This window comes from Pleurodeles waltl, chromosome 5 (genome assembly GCF_031143425.1).
Source record: "Pleurodeles waltl isolate 20211129_DDA chromosome 5, aPleWal1.hap1.20221129, whole genome shotgun sequence".
NCBI classification, from domain to species: Eukaryota; Metazoa; Chordata; class Amphibia; order Caudata; family Salamandridae; genus Pleurodeles; species Pleurodeles waltl.
Window position 1 is genome coordinate 1,580,083,815 of NC_090444.1, and position 13,760 is coordinate 1,580,097,574.

The 13,760-nt window shown below is 47.4% G+C and overlaps 1 pseudogene; it reads right to left on the reverse strand.

Moving 5' to 3' along the window:
- Positions 1 to 532: 532 nt before the first annotated feature.
- LOC138297134 (uncharacterized) overlaps positions 533 to 13,760 on the reverse strand; it is a 62,837-nt pseudogene continuing 49,609 nt past the window's right edge.

Sequence of the window (13,760 nt, forward strand, 5' to 3'; positions counted from 1 at the left end):
CAGATATTGGATTGCTTTAAAAACAAATTAAACACAATTACAGGCATGGCGATGTGCTGACACTTGTAGACTATATTGTTTACCTACACGCAAAGCACTTGTGGTCTGGGGCAAGAGCAGGGTATTCTGTCAAGCCTCACTTCTGTTATGTACAGACATTGATTGGGACTAGTCGATGTCAGTGATACTTATAAATGGGCTTGCCCACAAGGTTGTGGCAGACACTTGGAATGAGATGGCCTGTGTCTTTGTGGTTACTCGCACTCTAGCGCACGCAAAGCATAAGGCCTACATACAATGCAACAACTAGCAATGAGCTGTATTCACTGTTTGCTCCACATCTGTCTCCAGGCCCCTTGACCTATCTCATACCTCTGCAGATTCCAATGTGCGCAGCCATTCACAGAATTGGTGTTAGTACTCCACGACTAGTCCCAGATGCCCGGTTTGTAGCACTATACCCATCCATTGTAGCACAGTTTAAAACTACCAGAGGGTGCTTGGCACTGCTACGCCTAGTGGCACCACACAGCTACATGGTGCTCATGGTGATCAGGGCTAGCATATGAAAACGTGCATCAGATCCATCTGAGCTGAGAAAGAATACAAAAAAAGGATATGAATGCATGTAAAACCAGAAAAAGAAAAATATTTTTAAGAGACTACACCACACAACTGCCCATGTCTACGGACCCAACCTGTGGGTGTTGTTCAAACTCATCACAAGAAATTCAAAACAACCTGAGGCAGTGAGGTTGTGCATGGACATGTGACTCCCCAACTTAGCCATCAAGCATGAGAGACACCTCACCCTACCCATCAACGACCTTGTATGTGAATTCTGCAGCTTCATTTGGTTTTCAAAGGTGGACGTCTGGGCCTGGATACCACTAACTTTTGCCAGGCCCTTCAACATGTTACATCACAATGTTTTCAATCCATGTTGGACTGCGCCACTGGAAAAGCCACAACATTGGTGTCCTGAGTGCTGCTGAGATATTTCAAAATGCATAAGAGAGGTACTGTCAGGGCTGGCAGGGGTCATCAGTGTTAGCCACTACATATTAGTCTATGCCAAGGCACTCAAAGAGCATCACACTCACATTCTAACAGCACTCCAAAGGCTCCAAGATAGCGACCTAACAGATCGCAAAGAAAAGTGCAAGTTTCTTCAGTGGCAAGTGACATTCTTTGAATATTACGTCTCCAGAGAAGGAGTGGCTCCAGATCCTGCCAAGGTGGAGTCCATCCAAGAAGCAACACCACTCACATTGGTGACTGAAGTGCTTCCTTGGAATGGTCAACTAATCAGGCTGGTTCATACAAAATCTGGCCAACCTCATAGCCCTGTTGCATGAACTCATCAATCCATCTATCATGTGGAGGTAGGTAGAGCCCCAGGAAGCAGCTTTCTGAGACACCAAAAGGACCCTTGTCAGCAGAAACCACCTTGGCATATTTAGAGCCCCTGAATAAACCTGAGCTGCCCGTAGATACCAGACCTACGGGTCTAGGCGCAGTCCTATCACAAAATCTGCCATGTAGAGCATTTGCACTAGTGTTGTCATTTTCACCTGCAATTATAAAAAAACACCTATCAACATTCACACAGGTCACAAACCTCTTGTCCCATTAATCCAAGAGTCATCATAGAAGCCACCTTCACTGGAAGCTGTCTTCCCTTACATGCACAACTGGCTGTTTTAGAGGTATCTGTTTTTGTTTTACAGTCCTGATTCACCATCTTCTGACACATTGTCATGTACCCACTTTTGGTGTGTTCTTCTCAAATACATTTTTGCTGCTCTACTAAACGTATTCTCTTGGGAAAATAGAGTGGCGCAATGTTATTTTGTTTTATGTTATGTCATGGTATAGTATTTTAGATTAGATGAGGTGTAGAACATTTCATCACTACAATGTGCCCACCCTGTTTTTCATTCTATTTCTCCAGAAGGCGGACCTCTGGTATGGAAATATGCACGCTGCTAAAGTGATGTATCTTTGTTTTACTGTGTACCCTTTGCTATGATGATCATGGCCTAGATTCATCCAGGCTGGCAGTAGAAATAACACAAAATAATAGTAATGATAAAGTAAAGTGTCAGGCCTCAATGCCTGTTGCATCAATATTCCAGTGCAAAGCTCAGCTTAGAAGCCAGCTGTAGGAGCTATTAAATGTGTGTGTGTAGACTTCAATCCACCTCATGTCACTTTACTCCACTTCCAGACACTCCTTGCCCCTTTATTTTACTGTTGCTGGTTCCAGCTTTCTCCCTTGTGACAATTTTCCACTTTGTGTGTTTTCCTATTTTGTGCTCCGGAAACTCTAATGAGGAAAAATAAGCTCTGGTCTCCTAAAATAAGCACATATCCCTACAATGTTGATCCAACTGACTCTGTGGACCAACATTACAGAGGCAAGCAAAGGGAATATTGATACTGTACAGCCTGAATTCTAGGAGACTGACAAAAGTCTAGGACAGTTGGAGGATGCTGAGCAATATTCTCGTTTTTTGCTGGTAGAACTAATAGAAAACTGTACCAGTTTTGGAGAGACATTTGCATTTCATTGAAGGGAATCTAGCTTACTTACTTACACCTACTACCTGTCCAGGGGTATAGGCCAAAATACAGGGCTCTCCAGCCTTCTCTTTCCTGGGCTTTTCTTTCAATCTCACTCCAGGTGTAAACCACTGCCTTCCAGTCAGCCTTCAAGGTCTCAATGCCAGGTGTTTCTTGGCCTTCCTCTTTTCCTTTTCCCTTGTGGGTTCCAGGTCAGAGCTTGCCTGCTGATGTTTGATGCGGGCTTACAAAGGATGTGAGCTATCCAGCCCCAGCATTTTTTTCATTATTTCTTCATGAGCAGGCAGTTGGAAAGTCTGCTGCAATAGGGAGTTGTTACTAATGTTGTGTAGCCATCGGATTTTGAGGATTTGTCTCAGGCAGGTGTTGATGAAGGTCTGGACATTGTTGGTGGGGGTCACTGCTGCCCTTCAGGTTTCAGCTCCATACAGAAGGACCGCTTTTATATTGGTGTTAAAAAGCCTGATCTTGGTTTGCAGCATTAGGTCCTTGGAGCTCCAAGTCTTCTATAGCTGAATGAAGGCAGGCCTTGCTTTGCCATTTCCTGCCTTGAAGTTGGTGTCTGTGCTGCCCTGCTTGTCTATGATACTGATAAGGTAGTTGAAGTCCTCACCCTTTTCAAGTGCATCACTTACAAGAGTGACTGTAGTTGTGCTGTCCATGTTAGTCTACAGGATCTTGGTTTTTCCACTGTGAATATTAAGGCCAATTTGTGCTGATGTGGCTGCCACCTTCTCTGTCTTCTCTTCTACCTGCAGATGGGTATGGGAGAGTAGGAACAGGTCATCTACAAACTTCAGGTCATCGAGCTGTGTCCAAGTTGTCCAGTGGATCCCATTTCTTCTCCTTGATGTGGATGTTTTCATGATCCAGTGTATGGCCAGCAGGAAGAGAAAAGGCAAGAACAAACACCTTTGGAGGAGTCTGGTCTCCACCTCCAAGGCATCTGTGAGATGTCCTCCATGGACTGTCTTGCAGGTTATTCCCTCATAAGAGTTCCTAATGAAGATGACAAGTTTATTTGGCACACCGTAGTGTCTGAGGAGTTACCAAAAGGTCTTTCTGTTCATGCTGTAGAATACCTCCTCATAGTCAATGGCGTTGACATAGAGAGGGAGTTCCTTTCTACTGACTACTCAATGATAATGCGCATTGTTGCAATCTGGTCTGTTTAGGATCTACCTTTGCAGAAGCCAGCATGCTGATCTCGCAAATGAGCATCAACTTGTTCCTACAATCATTTCAGGATGACTCTGTTGAGCACTTTGCCTGGGGTTGATAGAAGAGTTATCCTTCTGTAGTTTGTGCAGTTACTCAGGTCACCTTTCTTGGGGATCTTGATGAGATAGCCATCCTTCCAGTCGGTTGGCACCTTTTCTTCTTTGCAGAACATTCCAAACATGGGGTAGATCATGATTACTGGTATTTCAATGTCTGCCTTCAGTGCTTCTGCAGGAATGTTGTCTGACCTGCTGCCTTCCCATCTCTCAGATGTTTGATAGCTTACAGTATTTCTTCCCCTTTGGTCTACTGCAGTCGACTGGGAAGTCATTGTCAGATGGCTGTATGTCTGGTGGAGAGTGTGGCACAGGCTGGTTCAGCAGTTCTTTAAAGTGCTTCACCCATCTTTGCATTGGCTTTCATTGCCAATGATTATCTTCCCAGCTTTGTCTTTAACATGTCTTTCCGGCTTGCTGTATGTGCCAGAGAGTTTTCTTGCTATGTTGTAGAGTTGTTTCAGTTTTCAGTGGCTTGGAGCTGCCTGGTCGTCTCTGGCAAGACCATTGATGAATCGTCTATTGTCTGCTCTTAAGTTTCTCTTTGCTTCCTTGTTGGTTTTGGTATATTCACCTTGAGCTTTTTCTGCTCTTGAATCTTGATGGAGAGCCATTCCTCATGCTGGTGCTTCTTGAGATCCAGTATCTCCTGGCAGGTTGATGCCACTGTTTCTTTGATCTTTTCCCACTGACTTTCTACTGGGTATCTGTCACCCTCTAGTTCTTGCATGACTTTAAACTTGTTTCTGAGGGTGATTGAGTATTCACTCTATTTCTGTGCAACTTTGAGGAGGGTGGTGTTATATTACCGGTGTTGGTTTGTGGGTTCCATCCATGCTTTCTTCAGCTTTAGCTTTAACCTGGCCATGAACATTTCTGACACCACATCCTCTCCTCCCATCACTCTCACATGCTACAGGGACCTCTGGAAACTTCCTGGCAATGCAGACATGGCTGATCTGACTCTCTGTTAAATGGTCTGGATACACCCATGTTGCCTTGTGTGTTCTTTTGTATGGGATATCATTACAGCCTATCACCAGACTGTTCAGGCCACAGAGATCTGCAAGCCTTTCACCTTTCTTGTTCATGTTGGTAAGGCCATGGTTGCTCATGACTTCTTCTTACCCAGTGTTGTCACTTCCAATCTTGGCAGTGAAATCTCCCATCAATATGGTGATGTCTGTCTTAAGGCATTTCTCTAGGATGGGCTGGAGTTTGTTGTAAAATTGTTCTTTTTCCAAGGTTTTTCTGTCATTTGCAGGTACATAGCACTAGATACATTCATGTTGATCTTCTTTTTCTTTGTGTAGAAAGTTACTTTGATGATTCCTGGACCATGGGCTTCCCATCCAATGTGAGCTCTGTTGGTGTTAGCATCAGTGTTACTCCCTGAGTATGTGGGGCATTCACTTCCTCATGTCTAGAATATAGCAACATTCCTCATTGAGCCTGTCTTTTCTGTAAGAACTGTAACCATCAGGTCTCGCTGATGCCATGCAGGGCAAGGTTGTATTTTTTCATCTGCACTGTCACTTGGGCTGTCTTGCCTGTCTCTTTATAGTCTGTATTTTCCACGTCCAGATGGTGATGCTCTTGGTCAAAAGCAGGTGGATCAGCTTTGTGGTTTCTAGGGATCTCTGGTTTTCACCACAAGGTGTCATAGTTGTCCATAAAGGAGATTTCTCTCTCCACAAGGCCGGGATGTCTTTTGCTTGATTTCTTTTCATAGTGGGGTTGCTAGCCCCATGATTAACTTTTCTCCTTTTGCAGCTGAGTTTGGGACCTGCCATGTCAGAGTTGAAGGGAACCAAGACCCCTTGACAACAATTCAAAGAAGCCAATCATAAAAAGTTCAAGAAACTCATTTTTATTGAAACACTCTGTCTGATTTTGTGATTTAACTAAATGAAGAAGGGGGAGCCGTTTGGCCAAACTAAGAACAGCTGCTATATCCAGTCCACCTGCAAGTGTGTGCTGATCAGCCTCATTTGTTCTTCAAACAGTGCAATGTTCACATGCAGCCACATCAAATAATATCGCCTCCTCCCTTTTCCAACCACAGCTGTTTTACTAATGTCACCAAAACGAATTCTAGGTTTAAAGATAGATATGTTTCAACCACCAACGTCAATCCAACAGTAGACACGCATGGAAGAGGCACTTAGAGTGCCTACATCTCTCTTGGACCTCTGAAGAACAATTTGGGAGTTGTTATGGGTTTGGCAGATAGAAAACTCTGTCTGTCAAACTCCCAACAGTGTGACCAATGCTATTGTGGTGACCTCCTCACTGGAGTCATCAAGAGTTTCCCACTAGGTCGGCGGGTGGAAACCTAAGTTTCCAGCCACTGGCCTAGCGGGAAACTGGCTACAACATTGTCTCCAGCTCGTAATTGAGCCGTCAGCAATGCTGTCACCTGCAGGGTGCACCAGCACCATTGCAATGTTCACTGTCTGCACAGAGACAGTGAACATTGGGATGGTGATGTGCAGGGGCCCCTCTGTGCCCCCCTGCACCGCTTCTCCACCAGCCTTTTCATGGCTGTGTTACCATCATGAAAAGGCTGGTGCATTATGATCTCCGCCACCGCCAGGATCCAAGATCCTGGCAGAGATGGTGGTTCCCAAGTGGTCCAACCGCCACACTCTTAATGACGCCCTTTGTATTTTTAATTTTCTATTGGTTTCAACACACCTTTATTTTTTCACCACCGCTGCATTTTCATTGTTGCATATCTTTTTAACCCCAGGCAGATTTTCCATTTGCGAATGATTAGGTTCCTCATATCATTAATTGTATATTTACTTGGTAGGTTTGATACAAAAACACACCACACGTATTCTTTGAGTATTCTTGTTCATCTCTGACGATGTTACTTTTAGAGAAACTGATTTCATTTTGTGGGACATTTAATTTATGTAACTTGAGCTCAATCACACCTAACAAAGAGATTGGGGCATCCCTTTTCTATAGCCTGGTACTGAAATGTTCTGGTATATGTCATTTCACATTAAGGCCCTCATTACATACAACCCTGGCGGTAAATGCCACCTACCGCCGTGCTGACAGCCGCCAACATACCCGGACCGCAGCAGTAATCAGCTATGGGTATCATGACCAGCACAGAGAAATCCGCCACTATACAGACACCCACACAAGTCGCCCACACCAAAGGTCAGTGATAAACTGGCAATAGCAAACTCCACGCTGTTAGGCCAACAGGAACACGCCCACAGTATCATGTTCCACGAATCACCGCAGCGGTCTTTCAACCGCTGTAGACCATTGGCAGTACACACCACCACGCTCAATATACACACACATTTACAAAACCACACCACATTGGACAATTCAAACTACACACACCTGACACACATACACACACCACACCCACACACCCAATCCAATATAAAACACACACCCACATTACCCACAACCCGTCACAGTGAAAAAAAAAGATAGCAAGCAGAGAGAGACTCAAGGCAGGAGCACCCACTCAATCAGAGGCACAGAACATCATCACCCGCACACCATCCACGCACCTCACAGCATACACCCCAAGACATCACCCCACACATCACACCACACATCACACCACACATCCTCACACATATCACTCACACTACATCCATAGCACCCCAAAGACACCCCAGGTTTTTAGAGGAGGAACTAAGGGTCATTGTGGAAGAAATCATCCGGGTAGAGCCACAGCTATTCGGATCACAGGTTCAGCAGACGTCCATTGCAAGGAAGATGGAACTATGGCGGAGAGTCATGGACAAGGTCAACACCGTGGGTCAGCACCCAAGAACAAGGGATGACCTCAGGAAGAGGTGGAATGACCTACAGCGGAAGCTGTGTTCCGTGGTTGCAAGACACCAGGTAGCAGTACAGAGGACTGGCGGTTGACCCTCACCTCCTCCCCGACAACTAACAACATGGGAGGAGCAAGTCTTGGCAATAATGCATCCTGAGGGCCTTGCAGGAGTAGCAGGAGGACTGGACTCTGGTAAGTCAAATCTTTACTACTGAATCCCCCATTCAAGTATGCCATCACAAACTCCTACCCCTATACTCACACCCATCACTCCACCACCTCACACATACCCCACCATCACAACCCACCCATCCCAATACCAAGCCCTGCATGCAACACCTATGCATGGACACCCACCACAGACCTGCATGGCAGTGGCGGCCGGCAGCTTTAGGAGGGAGAGGGGTGGGCGGGAAGCACGCACACACACTCATTCTTTCACACGCATGCACATCCATTAACAACATTCATAACATTCAAACATGCACACGCGCACCAAACATTCATTTTAAAACATCACACACACACTCAATCTTTCACACACGCATGCACATCCATTAACACTCATAACACTTAAACATGCTCTCACGCACTAAACATTCATTTTAAAACATCACACACTCATTCTTTCACACACACACGCACGCACATCCATTAACAACACTCATAACATTCAAACATGCACGCATGCACCAAACATTCATTTTCAAACATCACACACACTTACCTTCAGCCTCGAGGTCCGAGGAGGGGTGGGACTGCTGCCTTCCCTCACTGGCCTACCTTAGGCAGCAGTCCCAGCCTCGTCACTGAATGGGATGGGGTCAGTGAGATGGCTGACCCCACCCCACTCTGTGACGAGGTGTCACTGATTGACACTCGCCCTGGGCGCTTCAGGGCTTAAACCTGAAGCGCCCAGGGCAAAGTTAATGTGTGACGCTTCTCTCGTCACCCGGGGGAGGGCCTCGAGGCACCTTTGCTGAGCCGAGGAGGTCACACCCATAGGAGCTGTGACTTCCTCAGCCCAGCAAAGTTCAGCTCTGGCAGCCAGAAGTCTATGCAAATCGTGCATGTCTGCTCCTGGCTGCCTGAGCTAAAAAATGAAGAGTGTCTGTCAGGCTGACCTTTGTTCAGCCTGACAGACACTCTTCATGAGGGGAAAAGGTGGGGGTGTGTGGCCCCTCCACCCTAAAGGATGGGCTGCCCCTGCTGCATGGACACCCATCCCCACAGCATGTCCATCACCCAGCCCACAAAACCACCACGAACACAAGGCCAATCTGACAGGGAAATCACAATCATACAGGGAAACACACCCATGCACAAGATGGCACATGCAGATACAGTAACACTGCATTTGCATCCCCACAGTACCCTTACTTAAAGTCACCAGAGAGGCGGTGCCAGCTACAACCAGTCCACCCCCTGAAGAGGCCAACAGTGATGCCCGCAGCTCTGCACGCCTGGATCAGGATGACCATCCTGGCCCATCAGGGACCTCTGGACAGTTGGTTCCCCTGCCACAGTCCCAAACCACCACAGAGCCTCCCCCCTCAGGAAACACCAGCACAGCACCCACCCAGCGGGCCCATGCCACTTTCCCCTGGACACGTCAATCAGCAGTGTGTCCACCACTACAGGGACCCAAGGCCACCCCGCAAACACAGGACGATCAGGGACCTGGGGTCAGTGGCAGTAGGCACACGGTTTAGGGGACAGAGGCACAGGACGACAGGGAAACTGAGAGGACTGCTGCGGGACAGGGGGAGGACAGGCCCAGGGAACCCACTCTCCACGAGGCTCTCTTCAACATCCTGAGAGCATACCACCAATCTGAGGAGACCCTGGGCCAGATACTGGCTAAGCTGCAGGAGACCCAGCGGCTGCAGGAGGGACAGTACCTAGGGATCAGGGATGACCTAACAAACATCTACACCATCCTGGTCACCATTGCAGGGGTGCTGGGTGACATTGCCAAGACCATGAGGGAGGCAGTGGCCCAACAACGGGCCCCTGACACTAGCCACACAGATGAACAACTCTCCACCTCCGCCGGCGCTAGTGGACAGGAGGCACTTCTACAGGAACAACAGGCCACCAGCACCCCACCTCCTGCAGAAGGAGAACCACCCCGCAAACGGTCCCTGCGATCCAGGCAGAAGACAGAGAACATTGCCAAGACCCCCGCCAGGAAATAAGACTCTCCTGATTGTCACCCTTCCATCCCACAATGTCACCCTGTCCACCTTGAACTGTCATTACTCCCCTTCCTGTGCCCCCTTGGACAATGCATCTGTGATACTAAGATGCTGGATTCAAACTGGACCTTCCTCCACCATCACCCCTGCCCATTGTACATCCCCCTCTACGTATGAGCACTGAAATAAACACCCTTGGATCAAATGCAAGTATGGAGTCTGTCAATTGATTGCAAAATGTATTAGGTTAACAAGTTGTAAACATTTCAATTCATATGTCCAGTTATATATACATTGGGATGACCTGTGGTGGGCAGCAGAACACATAGCAGGAGCCAGAGTGGGGCACAGGGATCTGAAAATAGAGATGGCTAAGGGTAAAGTCAGTGGCCAGGGACATAGGGTAAGAGGCTGTCTTGTACAATGTCCAACAGTTAAATGAAATGTAATATGAAAGTACAATGTCTTACCTGTGTGTCACTGGACGTATTACAGAATAATGTTGCTCCTGTTGTCAACATCTTCTTCCTCTGCCTCCTCTTCCTCACTGTCCACAGGCTCTACCGCTGCCACAAGACCATCTCCAGGCTCATCCTCATGCAGAAAAGGCACCTGGCATCTCAAGGCCAGGTTGTGCAACATGCAACAGGAAATGATGATCTGGCACACCTTCTGGGGTGAGTAGAACAGGGATCCACCAGTCAGATTGAGGCACCAGAATCTGGTCTTCAGGAGGCTGAAGGTCCATTCTATAATCCTCCTTGTATGTCAATGTGCCTCATTGTAACGTTCCTCAGCCCTTGCCCTGGCATTCCTCACTGGGGTCATTCCTTTTGTCCTTGTGTTCTTCCAGGGGGTTATGGGGTGTATATGTAATATTGTTGCATGTGTTTGTGTGTATGGTGTTGTGGGTGGGGGTGTTGCATGTTGCATGTGTGTGTGACTCTCTCCCCCCCCCTGTGTACTAAGTGCAGTACTCACCGTCGTCGCCCCCGCCATCTTTGATGTTCTTGGTAGATGAGGAGGTAGACCAGCATCGGCATATTCGGCAGGACCTGTAACTCGGGCTCCATGGTGTCCTGGTTCTTCGTTGAGTGTCGAGAGGTGAGTGGTTTCCCTTCCAAGTCCTGTTTCTGCCGTGCTTTTGATTGCATTGGTAGTGCCCCAGAAAAGCTGGCGGATTGGCGGGTAATGATGAGGTGGGTTGTACATTGTCTTCCACCAGTCTGTTGGAGGTGACCGCCGCAGTGTTTGTTGCTACCGCCGTGGCGGTCGGTGTGTTGAAGTGGCTGTCTATGTTGGCAGTTTCCGTCGTGGTAGTGATCCCATTTTTTTTTACCGCCGGCTGTTGGCAGTGTTACCGCCACTTTAACACCGACTGCCAGGGTTGTAATGAGGGCCTAATTCATGCTTAGCCATGTTACATTTGTGTAAGTTACAGTATGTTGCGTTGCATTAGGCTGCAATGCCGCAAATGGATTATCAGCTTAAGGTCCATCATCCCTGCATGTGTTACTATTTATACACCTCCTGTCTGTGGTCTGTTTTAGGCCAACTTCAAAACAGCTTTTTGACACTTCAGACGGTTCTTCTCCATGGTCCACATTCCAGCATGCCCTCAATGCATATGCCGGTTCTATTTCAGTTCTAAATGTCTGTGCCTGCTTTCTCTAAAACAACCTCAGTGCATATGATCATTGAGCTGTTTGGACCCCTCCTGCCTGCCATTTCGTCAAAGTACCCCCTTGTCATATTGCGGTAGGTGCTGTGAGGCCCATTCCCCCATTCAGTCTTTTAGTATTCTGATGGACCCTTTTTACATCTCACAATGTAATCACGGAGGCGGAGCCAAACCAAGCACAACATAGAGGTCTAATCAGAGAGCTCTGCCACTTCTCTCTGCCCAACAATTTGTCTCACTTTCTCCAGCTCTTCAGGTGACCAGCACAGCTAGAGCGCTCTTGACATCAGCAGAGCTCATCAAGCAGTTCCTTCAGTTGCAACTCCTTCACCCATTCTCTGTCAGATTTACCCACGGCATTTCAGTGTGGGACAATAACAATCATACTGGATGTTGCTACCAGGAGTGCACCTACTTAACTCTGTAACCTGAGCCCTCATCAATGGCCTCTGAAGACAGTAGTGCTTCTGCTGGTGAGGGGAGATCCTACTACACAACTGCGGTCTAACTCCACTGCTACCTCACCCGGATGGAACTGCAGCAATGCTGATACTTCCTCCCCCTGCCAACAGATATCATGCTTACTGGGGCTATAGGGCCTGGATTCTCTACATCAGGAGGGTAGCAGGAGGATACTTCACAGCTACTTGTTCTTCTGTTGCATCCATCTGACTGGGCCATTGGATGGACTGTCCTTACTTGTCCTGAGGTAAGTACCTGCTGTAGCATTACCTAGATAGAACGTGTTCTTTCTTTTTACATGTGAAGATGGACTAGATATTCCTGCCTGCTGGGCAGCTCTAGGATGCCAGCACTTTTCGAGGGGATTGTCAGGATTACTGTGGGATACATGGGATGACCTCTGCACTGCAATTGCACTCAATTGTTGTTACTGGCTCTGGTGTCCCTGCCACACATGTTCACTGCTTTTAAACTTCTTAATGCATCTTGGTACCCTCTGCCTTTGGCAAATCCAGTCTAACAACTGAGGTACACATCCACACTGCTCTTGGCGCGCTAGGGAAATTTGTTCTGCACCTTCAGGTCAGCCACTGAATTGGCATTGTCTTGAGTACAGACCCCTAGGGTCTCCCTAGAGCCCTCTGACTGATGCTGGCTCTACTGTTGCCCTCCGTCAAGGCCTCCTGCTGTTTCTGTTTTTTCATTAGACTCATTAGAGAGTCCTTATTTGTGAGTATACAAACAACAGCACTTTCGATAAACATTGTGCATTAGAGAAGGAAAAACACAAACTGAATACTTTATTCATCACCACAGCTGTATAGTAGGGTGTTCACCATTGTTGGCGTCATTGTGAACAAGCAGAAAAAGTTAGGAAGCAGCTAAAAGCACAATTTCACTATAGAGAGGCAAAACTCCACACCCTACTGACACATCCAGTACAAAATATTCAGGCCTTTGCTGACTATTACTGTATAGTATATAACTTGGATCATGCCATCATCTCAGAGATGGAGGTGTTCCTCATACAGGTTACACTGCCCTTGTTGGCAGAGAAGGACAAGGGTAAGGTCCTTTTGGAGGAGGAACTCTCACTGGAAGAAATATAGGCTGTAATATTTGTTCTTCCCTACAACAAATCATTTAGTCCTGATGGTATCAGCAACCAGAGGCTTAGATGGCTTGGCTAGGGGACGTTTGGTGGCCCAAGACACTGTTTCAGCTGCTCATGCGGCTTCTTCTGCCAGCCATCTTTGAGTGACACTTGTGAGGCAAGAGGGCTAGGACTCCTCATTACCCCCTTCTCAGCAGGGAGGACCTGGAAGAGGTGCACCCACCCTTGGGATGGTCTGATTGTGGGTTGGCTGCCCACACAGGCTTTGTGACAGCTACACCTAAGCCCCTCAGGAGTGGCCCTAAGAGGCACCTAGAATGCCCCCTGGGATCTACAGCAACTTGGATGTGGGGACTAAGGCCTGAAGAAGGCACTGACAATGGACTTTCCTCTGCCTCCCATTCCTATTTCTTGCTCTCGCCTTAGCCACCTTGAGAATAGAGTCTTTTACTACAGCACTGCAAACTGGGCATACTTGCTTTCTCTCCTAAAATCCATAATTCTTTTGACTCAGTCAGTGATGGGGAAGTAGAAAGGGCCCAACAAACATGCCCAGACTAGGATGGACAGATTCATTGTGCAGACTGCAACTGGGATTGGTAAACCAACAGAAGGGCCATAG